General features: G+C 39.3%; 1 protein-coding gene across 2 annotated transcripts in view; it reads left to right on the top strand.

Annotated features, from left to right (window-relative positions):
* Positions 1-15,937, top strand: part of LOC133658958 (aryl hydrocarbon receptor-like) — a 107,819-nt gene that overhangs the window by 1,157 nt on the left and 90,725 nt on the right. The window lies entirely within an intron of this gene.

The following is a 15,937-nucleotide window of genomic DNA, read 5'->3' as shown; positions in this document are numbered from 1 at the left end:
ACCGGTCCGGGGACCGGTACCGGGTCGTGACGCATTTGCTACCGGGCCGCAGAGAAACATTAAATAACTTATAAAATGACTGCATTTTCTCCGACTTACCTTTCGCCTGTTTTGATTGATTGATTGAGACTTTTATTAGTAGGTTGCACAGTGAAGTACATATTCCGTACAATTGACCACTAAATGGTAACCCCCGAATAAGTATATAATATAAAGTATTTAATATAATAGAACTTGCACCTGGCTCGCTGACAACAAGCTATCCATCCACTTGGGTAAAACAGAATCCATCCTGTTTGGGTCCCACATCAAACTTAAGAGAGTCAATGACTTCACCATAAAAGTAGGTGACAGTGTCATCACCAGGAAAGATGAGGTCACCTACCTAGGTTCCATTCTAGAGGCTAACCTTTCCTGTGATAAAATGGCAACCAAGGTAATCAAAAAGGTTAACCAACGAACGAGATTTCTCTACAGAATTTCCTCTCTGGTCAACAAAAGCACCTTGAGGATTCTGGCGGGAACTCTCGTTCAACCCTTTTTCGATTACGCATGCACCTCCTGGTACCCTAGCACCTCCAAAACCCTCAAATCTAAACTCCAAACATCTCAGAACAAGCTAGTCAGGTTACTTCTAGACCTCCACCCCAGATCCCACCTCACTCCTACCCACTTCTCTAAAGTGGGCTGGCTCAAGGTGGAGGACAGAGTTAAACAACTTGCACTGAGCCTAGTCTATAAAATCCGCTACACCTCCCTGATACCGAAGTACATGTCAAACTACTTCCTTAACGTAAATGACCGCCATAACCACAACACCAGGGGGTGCTCCACTAACCACGTTAAACCCAGATTCCGAACTAACAAAGGTCTTAAAGGCCTACTGAAACCCACTACTACCGACCACGCAGTCTGATAGTTTATATATCAATGATGAAATCTTAACATTATAACACATGCCAATACGGCCGGGTTAACTTATAAAGTGACATTTTAAATTTGCCGCTAAACTTCCGGTTCGAAACGCCTCTGAGGATGACGTATGCGTGTGACGTAGCCCGACGAACACGGGTATGCCTTCCACATTGAAGCCGATACGAAAAAGCTCTGTTTTCATTTCATAATTCCACAGTATTCTGGACATCTGTGTTCGTGAATCTGTTTCAATCATGTTCATTGCATTATGGAGAAGGAAGCCGAGCAAGCAAAGAAGAAAGTTGTCGGTGCGAAATGGACGTATTTTTCGAACGTAGTCAGCCACAACAGTACACAGCCGGCGCTTCTTTGTTTACATTCCCGAAAGATGCAGTCAAGATGGAAGAACTCGGATAACAGAGACTCTAACCAGGAGGACTTTTGATTTGGATACACAGACGCCTGTAGAGAACTGGGACAACACAGACTCTTACCAGGATTACTTTGATTTGGATGACAAAGACGCAGACGTGCTACTGTGAGTATGCAGCTTTGGCTTTTTTTTGCGTATGTACGTAACTTTTTTTAAATATATAAGCTTTATGAACCTTGGGTTAGGTGAACGGTCTTTTGGGCTGAGTGATTGTGTGTGTTGATCATGTGTTTGAATTGTATTGGCGTGTTCTATGGAGCTAGGAGCTAGCAGAGGAGCTAGGAGCTAGCATAACACGTACCGTACCGTACGTGCGCGTCACGTACGTAACTTTTTTAAAATATATAAGCTTTATGAACCTTGGGTTAGGTGAACGGTCTTTTGGGCTGAGTGATTGTGTGTGTTGATCGGGTGTTTGAATTGTATTGGCGTGTTCTATGGAGCTAGGAGCTAGCAGAGGAGCTAGGAGCTAGCATAACAAACACGCAGGTGTTATTATGCAGGATTAATTTGTGGCATATTAAATATAAGCCTGGTTGTGTTGTGGCTAATAGAGTATATATATGTCTTGTGTTTATTTACTGTTGTAGTCATTCCCAGCTGAATATCAGGTACCGTGAGTATGCAGCCTTGGCTGCTAAACATTCGATAACTTGACCGTATGTGCGCGTCACGTACGTAACTTTTAAAAAATATATAAGCTTTATGAACCTTGGGTTAGGTAAACGGTCTTTTGGGCTGAGTGATTGTGTGTGTTGATCAGGTGTTTGAATTGTATTGGCGTGTTCTATGGAGCTAGGAGCTAGCAGAGGAGCTAGGAGCTAGCATAACAAACACGCAGGTGTTTTTATGCAGGATTAATTTGTGGCATATTAAATATAAGCCTGGTTGTGTTGTGGCTAATAGAGTATATATATGTCTTGTGTTTATTTACTGTTGTAGTCATTCCCAGCTGAATATCAGGTCACCCCCGGCTCTCACAGCATCTTCCCTATCTGAATAGCTTCAACTCCCCACTAGTCCTTCACTTGCACTTTACTCATCCACAAATCTTTCATCCTCGCTCAAATTAATGGGGAAATTGTCGCTTTCTCGGTCCGAATCTCTCTCACTTCATGCGGCCATCATTGTAAACAATAGGGAACTTTGCGTATATGTTCAACTGACTACGTCACGCTACTTCCGGTAGGTGCAAGCCTTTTTTTTATCAGATACCAAAAGTTGCAATCTTTATCGTCGTTGTTCTATACTAAATCCTTTCAGCAAAAATATGGCAATATCGCGAAATGATCAAGTATGACACATAGAATAGATCTGCTATCCCCGTTTAAATAAAAAAAATTCATTTCAGTAGGCCTTTAACTCATTCTCTTTCTATGCCACATCAATGTGGAATGCGCTCCCAACAGGTATAAAAGAAAGGGCATCTCTATCCTCCTTCAAAACCGCTATAAAAGTTCACCTCCAGGCAGCTACAACCCTAAACTAACACCCTCCCCGGATTGCTAATAATCAAATGTAAACAATCAAATGCAGATTCTTTTTCTTATGCCTTCTGATCTCTCTCTCTCTCTCTCTCTCTCTCTCTCTCTCTCTCTCTCTCTCTCTCTCTCTCTCTCTCTCTCTCTCTCTCTCTCTCTCTCTATGTCCACTACTTGATGTCCATATCCCCACCCCCCCACCCCTCCACACTCCTGATTGTAAATAATGTAAATAATTCAATGTGATTATCTTGTGTGATGACTGTATTATGATGATAGTATATATGATAGTATATATCTGTATCATGAATCAATTTAAGTGGACCCCGACTTAAACAAGTTGAAAAACTTATTCGGGTGTTACCATTTAGTGGTCAATTGTACGGAATATGTACTTCACTGTGCAACCTACTAATAAAAGTCTCAATCAATCAATCAATCAATCAATCAGTTTTTCAACTTGTTTAAGTCGGTTGTGTCCAACCTTTTTCCACTGAGGGCCGCGCACGGAAAAATTTAAGCATGCGGGGGCCATTTTGATATTTTTCATTTTCAAACCTTAACAAAATATATGGATTTTTTTTTTTAACCTTTAGGGCTACCGGGGACCATAAAGGGTCTCAGTCATTAAAATGTTAAAAATAAGTCACATTTTTATTATTTTTTATTTATGCCTGGTACACACCAACGGCGTCTGCCGCGCTTTAAAGCGGCGAGCAAAGCGGCGAGCAAAGCGCCGTCATTTGGAAGAGGTGCTACGAACGTTTGTAATGCTAGGTTCACACCAACGGCGCTTTGACGGCGCTTTAAAGCGGCATGCAAAGCGGCGTTAAAGCGTGAGGGTCGTCTGGTGGCATGCGGTGGCGACTGGGGTGCGCGCTTTGAACCAAGATCTGTTAAGCTTTCCTACGCTTTGAGTCAAGCTTTGCTGAGCTTTGTCACGCTTTGTCACGCTTTGATACGCTCTCGGCGCTTTATTCCATTCTTGACAGAGCGCCAAATTTTTTTAAACTGTTTAAAAAATGTTGCCGATCTTGCCGCATGTCCCGCTTCACTACAAGCTTTCCCACGATCCATTACGACCCTCACGCTTTAATCACGCTTTGTTACGCTTTAACGCCGCTTTGCATGCCGCTTTAAAGCGCCGTCAAAGCGCCGTTGGTGTGAACCTAGCATTAACGCTTACAATAAATCTCTATATTAACTTCAGGTTGATAAAAAGTAAAAAAGGGTTTTATGCCTTTTCTGTCAAAGACAACTTTGTTTTTTATAGTAAAACTGAATTATGCAGTATTTAGTAATTAGAGCCTTAAAAGATCAATAATGCAGGACACCATTGGTTTTAATTCTTTAATATTTTTGAGTAAGCACAGTGAAAAGTTAAATAAAATCCTACTAAATATATTTGGGATCCAAAAGGTCCCCCCACTCATAAAGTGATACATTTTTATTAGTTTTTTTTTTACTTTTAACACTTAAATTACGAGATCAACTTCAGATATATCTGTCGATTTTACGTTTGAACTATTATTTTGTTTGTTTTATGCTCTTTTGTCAAATTAAACTTTGATGTTGTTATATGGCAACCACACAATATATGCAATATTTTTTCCACATAAAACATTTTAAAGTGATATTTTTTAAGTAATAATTCATTATAACATAGATTTTTAGTCTATTTTTTTTTTTTTTTGCAATGGCAAAAAAAAGAAAAATAAATAAAGACAAAAGAAAAAAAACAGCCTCCATGGCAGCTTTGTGTCAACATTGCAACTTTTTCTTGTTAGATTTCACCTCATTCCACTTTTTTAAAATGTTTTTAAAAAATTTTGCAATATTATCAATTTTGCAATTTTAGCTGCGGGCCGCAAATGGCCCCCGGGCCGCACTTTGGACACCCCTGACTTAAATCGATTCATGATACAGATATATACTATCAGATATATACTATCATCATAATAGTCATCACACAAGATAATCATCAGGGTATATACATTGAATTATTTACATTATTTACAATCCGGGGTGTGGGATGTGGAGGGGGCGGCGGGGTTAGGTTTGGTTGTTATCATCATTTCAGTCATCAACAATTGAGAACAGAGAAATGGACATTGAAACAGTGTAGGTCTGACTTGGTAGGATATGTACAGCAAGTAGTGGACATAGAGAGAGAGAGAGAGAGAGATCAGAAAGCATAAGAAAAAGTATCTACATTTGATTATTTACATTTGATTATTAACAATCCGGGGAGGGTGTTAGTTTAGGGTTGAAGTTGCCTGGAGATGTACTTTTATTGCGGTTTTGAAGGAGGATAGAGATGCCCTTTCTTTTACACCTGTCGGGAGCGCATTCCACATTGATGTGGCATAGAAAGAGAATGAGTTAAGACCTTTGTTAGTTCGGAATCTGGGTTTTGACGTGGTTAGTGGAGCTCCCTCTGGTGTTGTGATTATGGCGGTCATTTACGTTAAGTATTTTGACATGTACTTCGGTATCAGGGAGGTGTAGCGGATTTTATAGACTAGGCTCAGTGCAAGTTGTTTTACTCTGTCCTCCACCCTGAGCCAGCCCACTTTGAAAAAGTGGGTAGGAGTGAGGTGTGATCTGTCCCACCAGACACACCAATAAGCTTGTTTATAGATGTACAATAACACTCCTCCATAGTAAGTTGCCATTGGTTATATTTTCATAGCTTTGTGACATGATATAATGCACATTAATGAACATATAAAATATAAGACAGATTGTAGTCAAAGGCTGATTTCCATTTGCATCTCATTGCAAAGAAACAAGCCCAGGGCTCCCACTAATTCAGCTATAGTGAGTTGTATTTTTCATGCACTTATTTTTTCTGTATTTATCTGGCACAGGTGAAAAGCCGGTCCCTGAAAATAATGCCTACGTTAAACCGGTCCGTGGTGCAAAAAAAGGTTGGGGACCACTGCCTTAAATGAATAATTATTTAGCTTAGCCCCGTTTCAGCCACACTAAACCAGCGTTTAAGGTCCCCCTCCTCGGACACATTTTTACACGGGTAAGTCAGCCATGTATCTCTTGAATCTCCAGCACTTAGCTTTGTATGGACTCATTGATCGTTTACAAACTGAGTTCGGAGAGGAAGTGACGCTAGAAAGACTGCGCCCACACAGGAAGTGACGCCAGAAAGACCGCGCCACAGCCAGCTTCATAAATAAGACGGAGGCGGATCATCCAGACATGCCCGTGTTTCTCCTCCTTCTACATGACCAGACGCTTTTGGAAATCACACATGAATACCTTAAGTGAAGGAAACGCGCGATTGCAGCTATTTGGGATACAACACATCTCAGACGGCAAGTAAACTTTCGAATGTCCAGGTCAGCTGTGATTCTACTTACCGAAGAACCTTGTCCCTTCCTCCCGTGGATGTGATGTGTGTGTGACTACAAATATTGCTGTATGGATGTGACTGTGAAATGGCCAGGCAGCGTACATGATGCCCACATCTTCGCTAACTCCGCCATTAGCGCGCAGCTGAAAGATGGAACCATCTCCTCGTGTCCCAAACAACTGCTGGAAGATGAAGATCCAGTCCCTGTTTTTCTTTTGGGTGACCCAGCTTATCCCCTGACGCCATATCTCACGGAAGAATACCCCAACGGTGGAGTCAACCCACAACAACAATACCTTTGGGTATTCTCTGTGCAAGGCCCGAATGGTCATCGAGTTTGCGTTTGGACGACTGAAGGCACGCTTTGGTTCACTGCGCCCCCCCATGGACATTTTGTACTCCATAACTACTGTGAAGCCATGAAGGAGCCACTTAACGAGCAGTCCGGGGTTGCCGCATTGGAGTATGACCGCCATTTTCAGCCTCCAAGCCCAGGCTGGATTGCAAAAATGGACAATGAAGGTGAAGGCAAAAGAGTGAGGAGTGTCCTGAGCAGGTAGTTAGATCTCTAGATTAATTGTTGTCATTGTTGTTAAATGTTCTTTATCGCATTGTCTACTTTCTCATGTCGATTAAAGATTTGATTCATGTATGATGTCTCAGGTGTGATTTACGACAATAGGACCCCACACTCCACTGGATTCTAGTTCATTAAAATACCACAACACTGGATATTGTTCAAAGGAGATACATTTTAATTTAAAAACTTGCACACAAAACACAGCAAACAAATGTAAAATGCACAGAAAAGTATTTACAATATAACTCTTTTGAATAACAACTTCACAGTGAAGTAAAGTCATCTACTGGAGAGCTTGGAGCAGATGGACGCTCAGGAGGATTTATTTTTTCCCCCGCGCATGCGCACTATGTCGCGTTGTGCCGGAGGGGGGCGGGGGTCTTAAACGGTGGCATTGTTGTGTGTGGACACGGATAAGGTTAGGTGTGATTTATCCTGGATAACCTTATCCGGCTTAGTGTAAATGGGGCCTAAACCGGCTAAGCTTATCCAGGGTACATCCCACCTAACCTTATCCTTGTCCACACACACAATGGTCGTTTAAGACTCCCTCTCCCCCTCCGTCCGCCGGCGCAACGCGACCTAGTACGCATGCGCGGAAAATGCGTACATCATAGTCACCTCCAGTGTTGCTTTGTGTGCAAGTTCTTAAATTTGAATTTATCTGACCAACATCCAGTGTTGTGGTATTTCAATTAACTGGAATCCAGTATGCTGTGGGGCCCTATTGTAGTCATAAATTAATCAAATTTTTATTAGACACGTAAACAATGTGATAAAAAACATTTTACATCAATCAATCTACGGATCTAAATATCTGGTCAGGACGCTCCTCACTCTTTTGCCTTCACCTTCATTGTCCATTTGTTTTTGGTGACTTTATAAACTCTGGACCTAGACGTTGAGCCCGCGACATACATGGCGGACAATAACTGATACAGTCTGCTTTGCCAGTCCAAAAGCATTCGCCGTTTTCCGTAGTCTTCACTTGACGGCCAGGTAATACAAAGCACACGCTACCTTTTTTATCACATCCACGGTAGCCCATGTTCTCGTTGACTCTCCTTCGACAAACGGACAAAGTTTTTCGGTAAGTAGAATCACAGCTGACCTGGACTTTCGTAAGTTCTCTTGCCGTCTGAGAAGTGTTGTATCCCAAATAGCTGCAATCGCTTTCTCTTAAGGTATTCATGTGTGATTTCCACAAGCGTGTAGAAGAAGGAGAAACACGGGCATGTCTGGATGATTCGCCTTTATCTTTCCAGTAGTTAGCTCCGAGTTACAAAACAGCTTTATTATGATGCTGGCTGTGCCGCGTTCTTTCTGACGTCACTTCCGGTGTGGGGCGCGGTCTTTCTTGCGTCACCTCCTCTCCAAACTCAGTTTGTAAACAATCAATGAGTCCGTACAAAGCTAAGAGCCGGAGATTCAACAAATACACGGCACACTTACCAGTGTAAAAAATTGTCCGAGGAGGGGAACCTTAAACGCTGGTTTAGTGTGGCTGAAACGGGGCTTAGGCTAAATAATTATTCGTTTAAGGGGTTATCCGGCTTAGTGTAGACATAGCCTAAATATACTTCACAAAAAAACATAAAGTGGAATAAAAACGCAAGTAAGTGCAAAACTGGGGTGTCCAAACTGTTTTCCGCTGAAGTATGCACACTGAAAAATCAAAGCATGCATTTTGGTGTTTTTTAATTTCCAGACCAGAACAATATACACATTTTTAACCTATAGGGCTCCCCTCAAGTTTCTCAGTCTTAGTCATAAAAATGTTAAAAATGAACTCTTGTATTATTTTGTTTTGAATGCTTAAATCTCTAAATCAACTTCAGATCTGTGTATATAATGTTTTATTTATTTTGTTTTATGGCCCTGTTTTTATGGCAAAACCACAACATTTGCAAACCCCCCCCCCCAAAAAATAAATAGTTCGAAGTGAGAACATTTGATGTGAAGTAGTTGGAGCCTTAAAATGTAAATAATTCATTATACCGTTGGTTTACTTAAGTCTCTTGATTATAAATTATTATTTTTTATTGTTTGTTTTAAGCTCTTTTTTTCAAAAAGTTTTTTAAATGACAAGCACCAAAAATGCAATATTATCCCCCAAAAATATTTAAAAGTGGAATATTTGATGTTAAATAATTGGAACCTTAAAAATGTCAATAATGCATAATAACATTGATTTTAATTCATTATTATTTTTTGAACAATGACATTTTTTTTTTTTTTAAGTTTAAAAAGTTTTAGTTTATTTAAAAAAACACTAAAATTATTGGGAATCCAAAAGGATTCAACTCATAAAAGTGTTAAAAATAAATCCGACATAATTTTTGTAACTTTCAACACTTAAGTCACTAGATCATCTTTAGATCTATCCCTCGATTATAAGTCATTATTATTTTTTGTTTTTTATTGTTTGTTTGATGCGCTTTTCAAAATGTTTTTTTTAAATGACAAGCACCAAAAAATGCAATGTTTTCCCAAAAAAATATTTCAAAGTGGAATATTTGATGTGAAGTAATTGGAGCCTTAAGCATGTCAATAATTCATAATACTTAGATTTTAATGCATTATTATTTATTGAGCGATGACAGTTTATTAAAAAAACACCACAATTATGGGAAATCCAAAAGGGTTGAACTCATAAAAGTGTTAAAAATAAATCATACATCATTTATTTTACTTTCAACTCTTAAGTGTCTAGATCATCTTTAGATCCACCCGTCAATTATATGTCATTATTTTTTCTGTTTTTTATTGTTTGTTTGATGCTCTTTTTTAAAAGTTTTTTAAAATGACAAGCACCAAACAATGAAATATTTTCCCCAAAACATATTTCAAAGTGGAATATTTGATGTAAAGTAATTGGAGCCATAAAAATGTCAATTCATAATACTTTGATTTTAAGGCATTTTTATTTTTTGAGCAATATCACTTTAGTAAAAAACACTAAAATTATTGGGAATCCAAAAGGGTTCAACTTATAAAAGTGTTAAAAATAAATAATGCATTGTTTTCTACTTTCAACACTTAAGTCTCAAGATCATCTTTAGATCTATCCCTCGATTATAAGTTTTTATTATTTTTTTAATGTTTTTTATTGTTTGTTTTATGCTCTTTTTTGAAAAGTTTTTTTTTAAATGACCAGCAAATGGAATATTAACCCCCCCAAAATATTTGAAGGTGGAATATTTGATGTTAAATAATTGGAGACTTAAAAATGTCAAAAAGTCATAATACCGTTAACTCATTATTATTTTTTGAGCAATGACCGTTTATTTAAAAAACCACTAAAATTATTGGGGATCCAAAGAGGCTAAATCATACATAATTTTTTGACTTTCAACACTTAAGTCTCAGGGTCATATCTAGAGCCATCTGTTCGAGTATATGTTTTTATTATTTTTTATGTTTTTTATTGTTTGTTTAATGCCATTTTTCTAAAGTTAAAGTTTTTATATGACATGCAACAAAAATGCAATATTTTCCACAAAACATATTTCAAAGTGGAACATTTGATGTTCAGTAATTAGAGCCCTAAAACTGTCAACAATTTTAACACCATTTATGCATTATTTTTTGAGCAATGACTACTTATAAAAAAAAAAAACACTAAAATTTGGGGAATCCAAGAGGCTTAAATCATAAATGTGTTAAAAATAAATCATACATTATTTTTTTACTTTTAACAATTTAGTGTCTAGATGATCTTTAGATCCATCTGTCGATTATAAGTTTTTATTATTTTTTTATGTTTTTTATTGTTTGTTTCATGCTTTTTTTTAAAAAAAACTATTTTTTATATGACATGCTCCAAAAATGCAATATTTTCCTCTAAACATATTTCAAAGTGGAATATTTGATGTTAAATAATTGAAGCCCTAAAACTGTCAATAATTTTAACACCATTGATTAAGCAATGACGATTTATAAAAAAAACCCCACTAATATTATTGGGGATCCAAAAGGGCTCAACTCATAAAGTATTAAATAAATCATACATAATTTTTTTTTTTAACTTTCAACTCCTAAGCCTCTAGATCAGGGGTCTCAAACACGCGGCCCGTGGGCCAATTGCGGCCCGCGAGACATTATTTTGCGGCCCCCATCTTAATATGAAAGTTTATGTTAGTGTGGCCCGCGAGTTTTTAAATGAATGGCGCTTGACGGCTCTCGACAATGTCGAGGGCGTGCCGTGATGACAATGCCTTTAGTGTCCTATAGAAACTGTCACCGCATCATCTTTTTCTCCATACTAACAGCGTGCCGGCCCAGACACATGTTGTATAAGGCTTCTGCAGACACACGCAAGTTATTGCAAGACATACTTGAGGAACAGCCATACATGTCACACTGAGGGTGGTCATATTTTATTTTATTTATTTTTTAACACTGTTAAAAATATGCGCCACACTGTGAACCCACACCAAACAAGAATGACAAACACATTTCGGGAGAACATCCACACCTAAACACAACATAAACACAACAGAACAAATACCCAGAATCCTTTGCAGCCCTAACTCTTCCTGGCTACAAAAAACACCCCCGCTGCCCCCCATACCCCATCTCCCGAATTCGGAGGTCTCAAGGTTGGCAAGTATGCATTGACGTCACTTGCATGATGCAACCAGAGAAACATTTTGCCGCTTTTCCACAACACCTGCACACGCTCTTCCTCCCTCCCTCCCTGCCTCCCTCGCTCGCCCGCCTGCTCGCTCCCGCCCCTGTTGTAAACAGTCCGGGCGGGGAAGACGAGCTTCCAAAGCACTCCGCCGAAGGAGCGAGCGACAATACAAAAGAGTGGTGCACTGGACCCCAGCGCTGATACTCCGACAGGGAGTCGCTGGGCGAATCAGACGTGTAACACGTTAGTGGTGATGTTAGCCCATTCGGGGCTAATTGTGCTACCCTAACGGTAAACTCCACGGCGATGCAGCAGTCAAAGCTAGCTACATGGTGAGTGAGATGGTTGCTAGGGCGGGAAAGCCATTCAAAGAAGGTGAATTCATTAAAAAGTGCATGTTAGATTATTTTTTAAGAAATCTTTTCTTGCGGCCCAGCCTCACCCAGTTTCTGCATTCAGTGGCCCCCAGGTAAATTGAGTTTGAGACCACTGCTCTAGATCATATTTAGATCCATCCCTCAATTATAAGTTTTTATAATTTTTTTTATTGTTTGTTTTATGCCAAGCACACAAAATATGCAATATATTGCCCTCAAATAATGTCAAAATTGAATATTTGATGTGAAGTAATTGGAGCTATGACTATGTCAATAATTCATAAAAACATTGATTTTGATTCTTTTTTTTTTTTTCAAGCAATGACAGTTTTAAATAAAATTAAAAAAACAGCCTGCATGGCAGCTTTGTGTTATTAGCGTCAACATTTAAACTTTTCACCTGTATGCTCTTTTATGCCACTTTGTTTTGTTTTGTAATAGTATTTTTAGAATGTGGCGCAGGCCGTTACAAAATTAGCCGCAGGCCGCAAACGGACACCTCTGGTGTAAAGTAACGGGAAAAAGTTGAACTGTTGACACTGAAAACAAGGGATGTTTTTTTTGTTTCCAAGCCAATACCGAAACAGATAACTTCCCGCCTCCTGCTGCAAGGACGATACTGATAACTGTCTTATTTATATCTATAATTTTTCTAAATGTAGTTTTAAATATAATGTGTACACATTTTTTTGCAGTTGGCTTTGAGGCACCTTCTTTAGCAGTGGTTTCTTAACCATGTTGGGCTGCGAGTACCCCCTGTAGGGCCTCCCGAAAACATATCTTTCTCAGCTGTGGTCCTGTAGCGTTCCTCAGTTGTAATACACAGTTCCACCACTCGGGGCAGTAATGGCAATATCAAACAAACTGGAGCTAAAGTCATAGTTTTTCTTAAGCGAAAAAAAATAGGACTAAAGCGGTGAAGCTGTGTTTTTAATTGGACTTTAATTGTATGGACATTTGAGTTAGGAAACATGTTTAATATTAATTTAGTTGATTTCTTTTAGCACAACATAATTGTATGTAAATGTATTTTGTCAGTTATTTAGGAGTTATTTTATGCAGTAGAATCGGTTAGTACTTATTTTCTAAGCCTAGGGTTTATGGGTTAAATAAATACAAATATTTGTGATTAAAACATGCTTTCATGTCCTTTGATAATGTTGTAGATTACATATAATTATTGAATGTGATTAAAATCAAGAGTATGATTACTAATTCAGTGTTAATATTTGTGTGAAAAAGTTGGGCCCCAGGGACAAAAAGGTTAAGAGCCCCTGCTGGCTGCTCAGGTGGCTGACAGGGTTTGACATGATGTTTTTTTTTCCCTCCTTGTGCAAAACATTTGGTGCAAAATTTCTTCCTCTGAACCGGCGAAGAAGTCCCAAATGATGTACGCCATGTTTGTTTACAATGAGCTCGAGGCACATTTCCGATACGAGAGCGCTTGATTTCCTCACCCTATCCCACCTACAGCACACTGCGGTTAATCTCGCCTCGTTTAAGCTTTTTTTTTGCTAACATGCAGGCTGTATCATCTTTGAAAATGAAAAATATTAAAATGGCCCCCGCATTGTTTCACTCCTCAGTGTGCGGCCCTGAGTGGAAAATATTTGGGTACCGCTAACTGATTGCATTCAAAGTTTGGGAGATTTCTAGTGGCTAGTTTCGAATTAATTAAAGGTACAATCCCATGATACCCATTAAATAAATGATAAATAAGACTTTGTTCTTGTATTTAAAGTTCCTGGCACTCCGTGTGGACTTGATTTGATACATTTTCATTAGGTACACTCGTTAAACTCTGGTCTATCAAGTGGTACGCCAAAGAATCACATAATTAAATATTCAAATACAATATTACTGTTCAAATTGTGTCAAATCTTGCAGTGGCCAAAAATATGAAATACTAATAAAACCTCTGCCTTGTTTTTTATGAATACTTAGACCTACTACGCTACTGTATTTTAATGTTGGTCATTGTGGTGGTACTTGGAGAGTCACATTTTTTCTGAGGTGGTACTTGACGATAAAAGTTTGCCAACAGCTACATTAAACGATTAATCAAAGCCGCCGAATGGAAATCGAAGGTTTAAAAAAAAATTAATAATAATAATACATATAAGTAATCCCGATAACGACATACAGCAGGGGTCCCCAAACTACGGCCCACGGGCCAGATACGGCCCGCCAGCATCCAAAATCTGGCCCGCAGGTAGTCCCGGGTAAAAAATAATAATAATAAAAAAAAAAAATCTGTCCATCAATCCATTTTCTACTGCTTGTTACTCTCGGGGTCTCATAGCCGCTCAGGCAAATCATATTGTCTAAAAATGCATTTTCCTAATGGTAACGTGACATCATCACGCTCTTTCAGTCAATTAGTGCACGAGGGGAAAAATGCAGAAATTGTTGGGGAAATGTAAAGTAGACTCCGAGTGTAGAGTTTTTAAACATCAGTGGACATATGACTGGTCATATTGAAATTCCTCATGTGTCCAGGGACATATTTCCTGAGTTTACAAACATAATATAAATAAAAAAAAAAGGCAAAAAATTTTGTGACGATAAAAAATATCGATGTAATCATAGTAGTGTATAAGTTAAAAGTTAAAGGCCTACTGAAATGAATTTTTTTTATTCAAACGGGAATAGCAGATACATTCTATGTGTCATACTTGATCATTTCGCGATATTGCCATATTTTTGCTGAAAGGATTTAGTAGAGAAAATCGACGATAAAGTTCGCAACTTTTGCTCGCTGATAAAAAAACCTTGCCCCTACCGGAAGTAGCGTGACGTCACAAGCGGTAGGGCTGCTCACAATTCCCCGTTGTTTACAATGGAGCGAGAGATATTAGGAGCGAGAAAGTGACGATTACCCCATTAATTTGAGCGAGGATGAAAGATTCGTGGATGAGGAACGTTAGAGTGACAGACTAGAATGCAGTTCAAGAGATATCTTTTTTCGCTCTGACCGTAACTTAGGTACAAGCTGGCTCATTGGAATCCACACTCTCTCCTTTTTCTATTGTGGATCACGGATTTGTATTTTAAACCACCTCGGATACTATATCCTCTTGAAAATGAGAGTCGAGAAGGCGAAATGGACATTCACAGTGACTTTTATCTCCACGACAATACATCGACGAAGCTCTTAGCATGAGCTAACGTGATAGCATCTGTCTCAAATGCAGATAGAAACAAAATAAATAAATCCCTGACTGGAAGGATAGACAGAAGATCAACAATACTACTATCAGGAGACACCGAACCAAACACTGGACATGTAAATACACGGTTAATGTGTATTCGACGCCTGTCGAAGCCTAGCAATGCTGTTGCTAACGACGCTAACTTAACAACGGGACCTCGTCAGAGCTATGATAAAAACATTAGCGCTCCACCTACGCCAGCCAGCCCTCCTCAGCTCATCAACACCCGTGCTCACCTGCGTTCCAGCGATCGACAATGCGGTCGGCGGCCCGGAGACGTAGGAAGTCAAGGTGAGTTCGCCGCTAGCGCGTCTTCTATCCAACAAAGTCCTCCTTGTTGTGTTGCTACAGCCAGCCGCATACACCGATCCCACCTACAACGTTCTTCTTTGCAGCCTCCATTGTTCATTGAACAAATTGCAAAAGATTCACCAACACAGATGTCCAGAATAATGTGGAATTTTGTCGAAGAAAACAGACCTGTTTGTATTGTGTCCAAAAGGGTCCAAACACTTCCGTGGACCTCGCGACGTCACGCGCATACGTCATCCTCCAAAGGCGTTTTGAACCGGAAGTTCCCCGGGAAATTTAAAATTGCACTTTATAAGTTAACCCGGCCGTATTGGCATGTGTTGCAATGTTAAGATTTCATCATTGATATATAAACTATCAGACTGCGTGGTCGGTAGTAGTGGCTTTCAGTAGGCCTTTAAAGTACCAATGATTGTTACACACACACTGGGTGTGGTGAAATTTGTCCTCTGCATTTGACCCATCCCCTTGTTCAATCCCTGGGAGGTGAGGGGAGCAGTGGGCAGCAGCGGGGGCCGCGCCCGGGAATCATTTTTGGTGATTTAACCCCCAATTCCAACCCTTCGACTAGATACGCTATTGTATTTGGTATCATTACAGTGGATGTCGGGTGTAGAGCCA

The sequence above is a fragment of the Entelurus aequoreus genome, linkage group LG10, assembly GCF_033978785.1.
Source record: "Entelurus aequoreus isolate RoL-2023_Sb linkage group LG10, RoL_Eaeq_v1.1, whole genome shotgun sequence".
Lineage (NCBI taxonomy): Eukaryota > Metazoa > Chordata > Actinopteri > Syngnathiformes > Syngnathidae > Entelurus > Entelurus aequoreus.
Note: the sequence above shows the minus strand (reverse complement) of the source record. Positions and strands in the feature narration are given on the sequence as shown.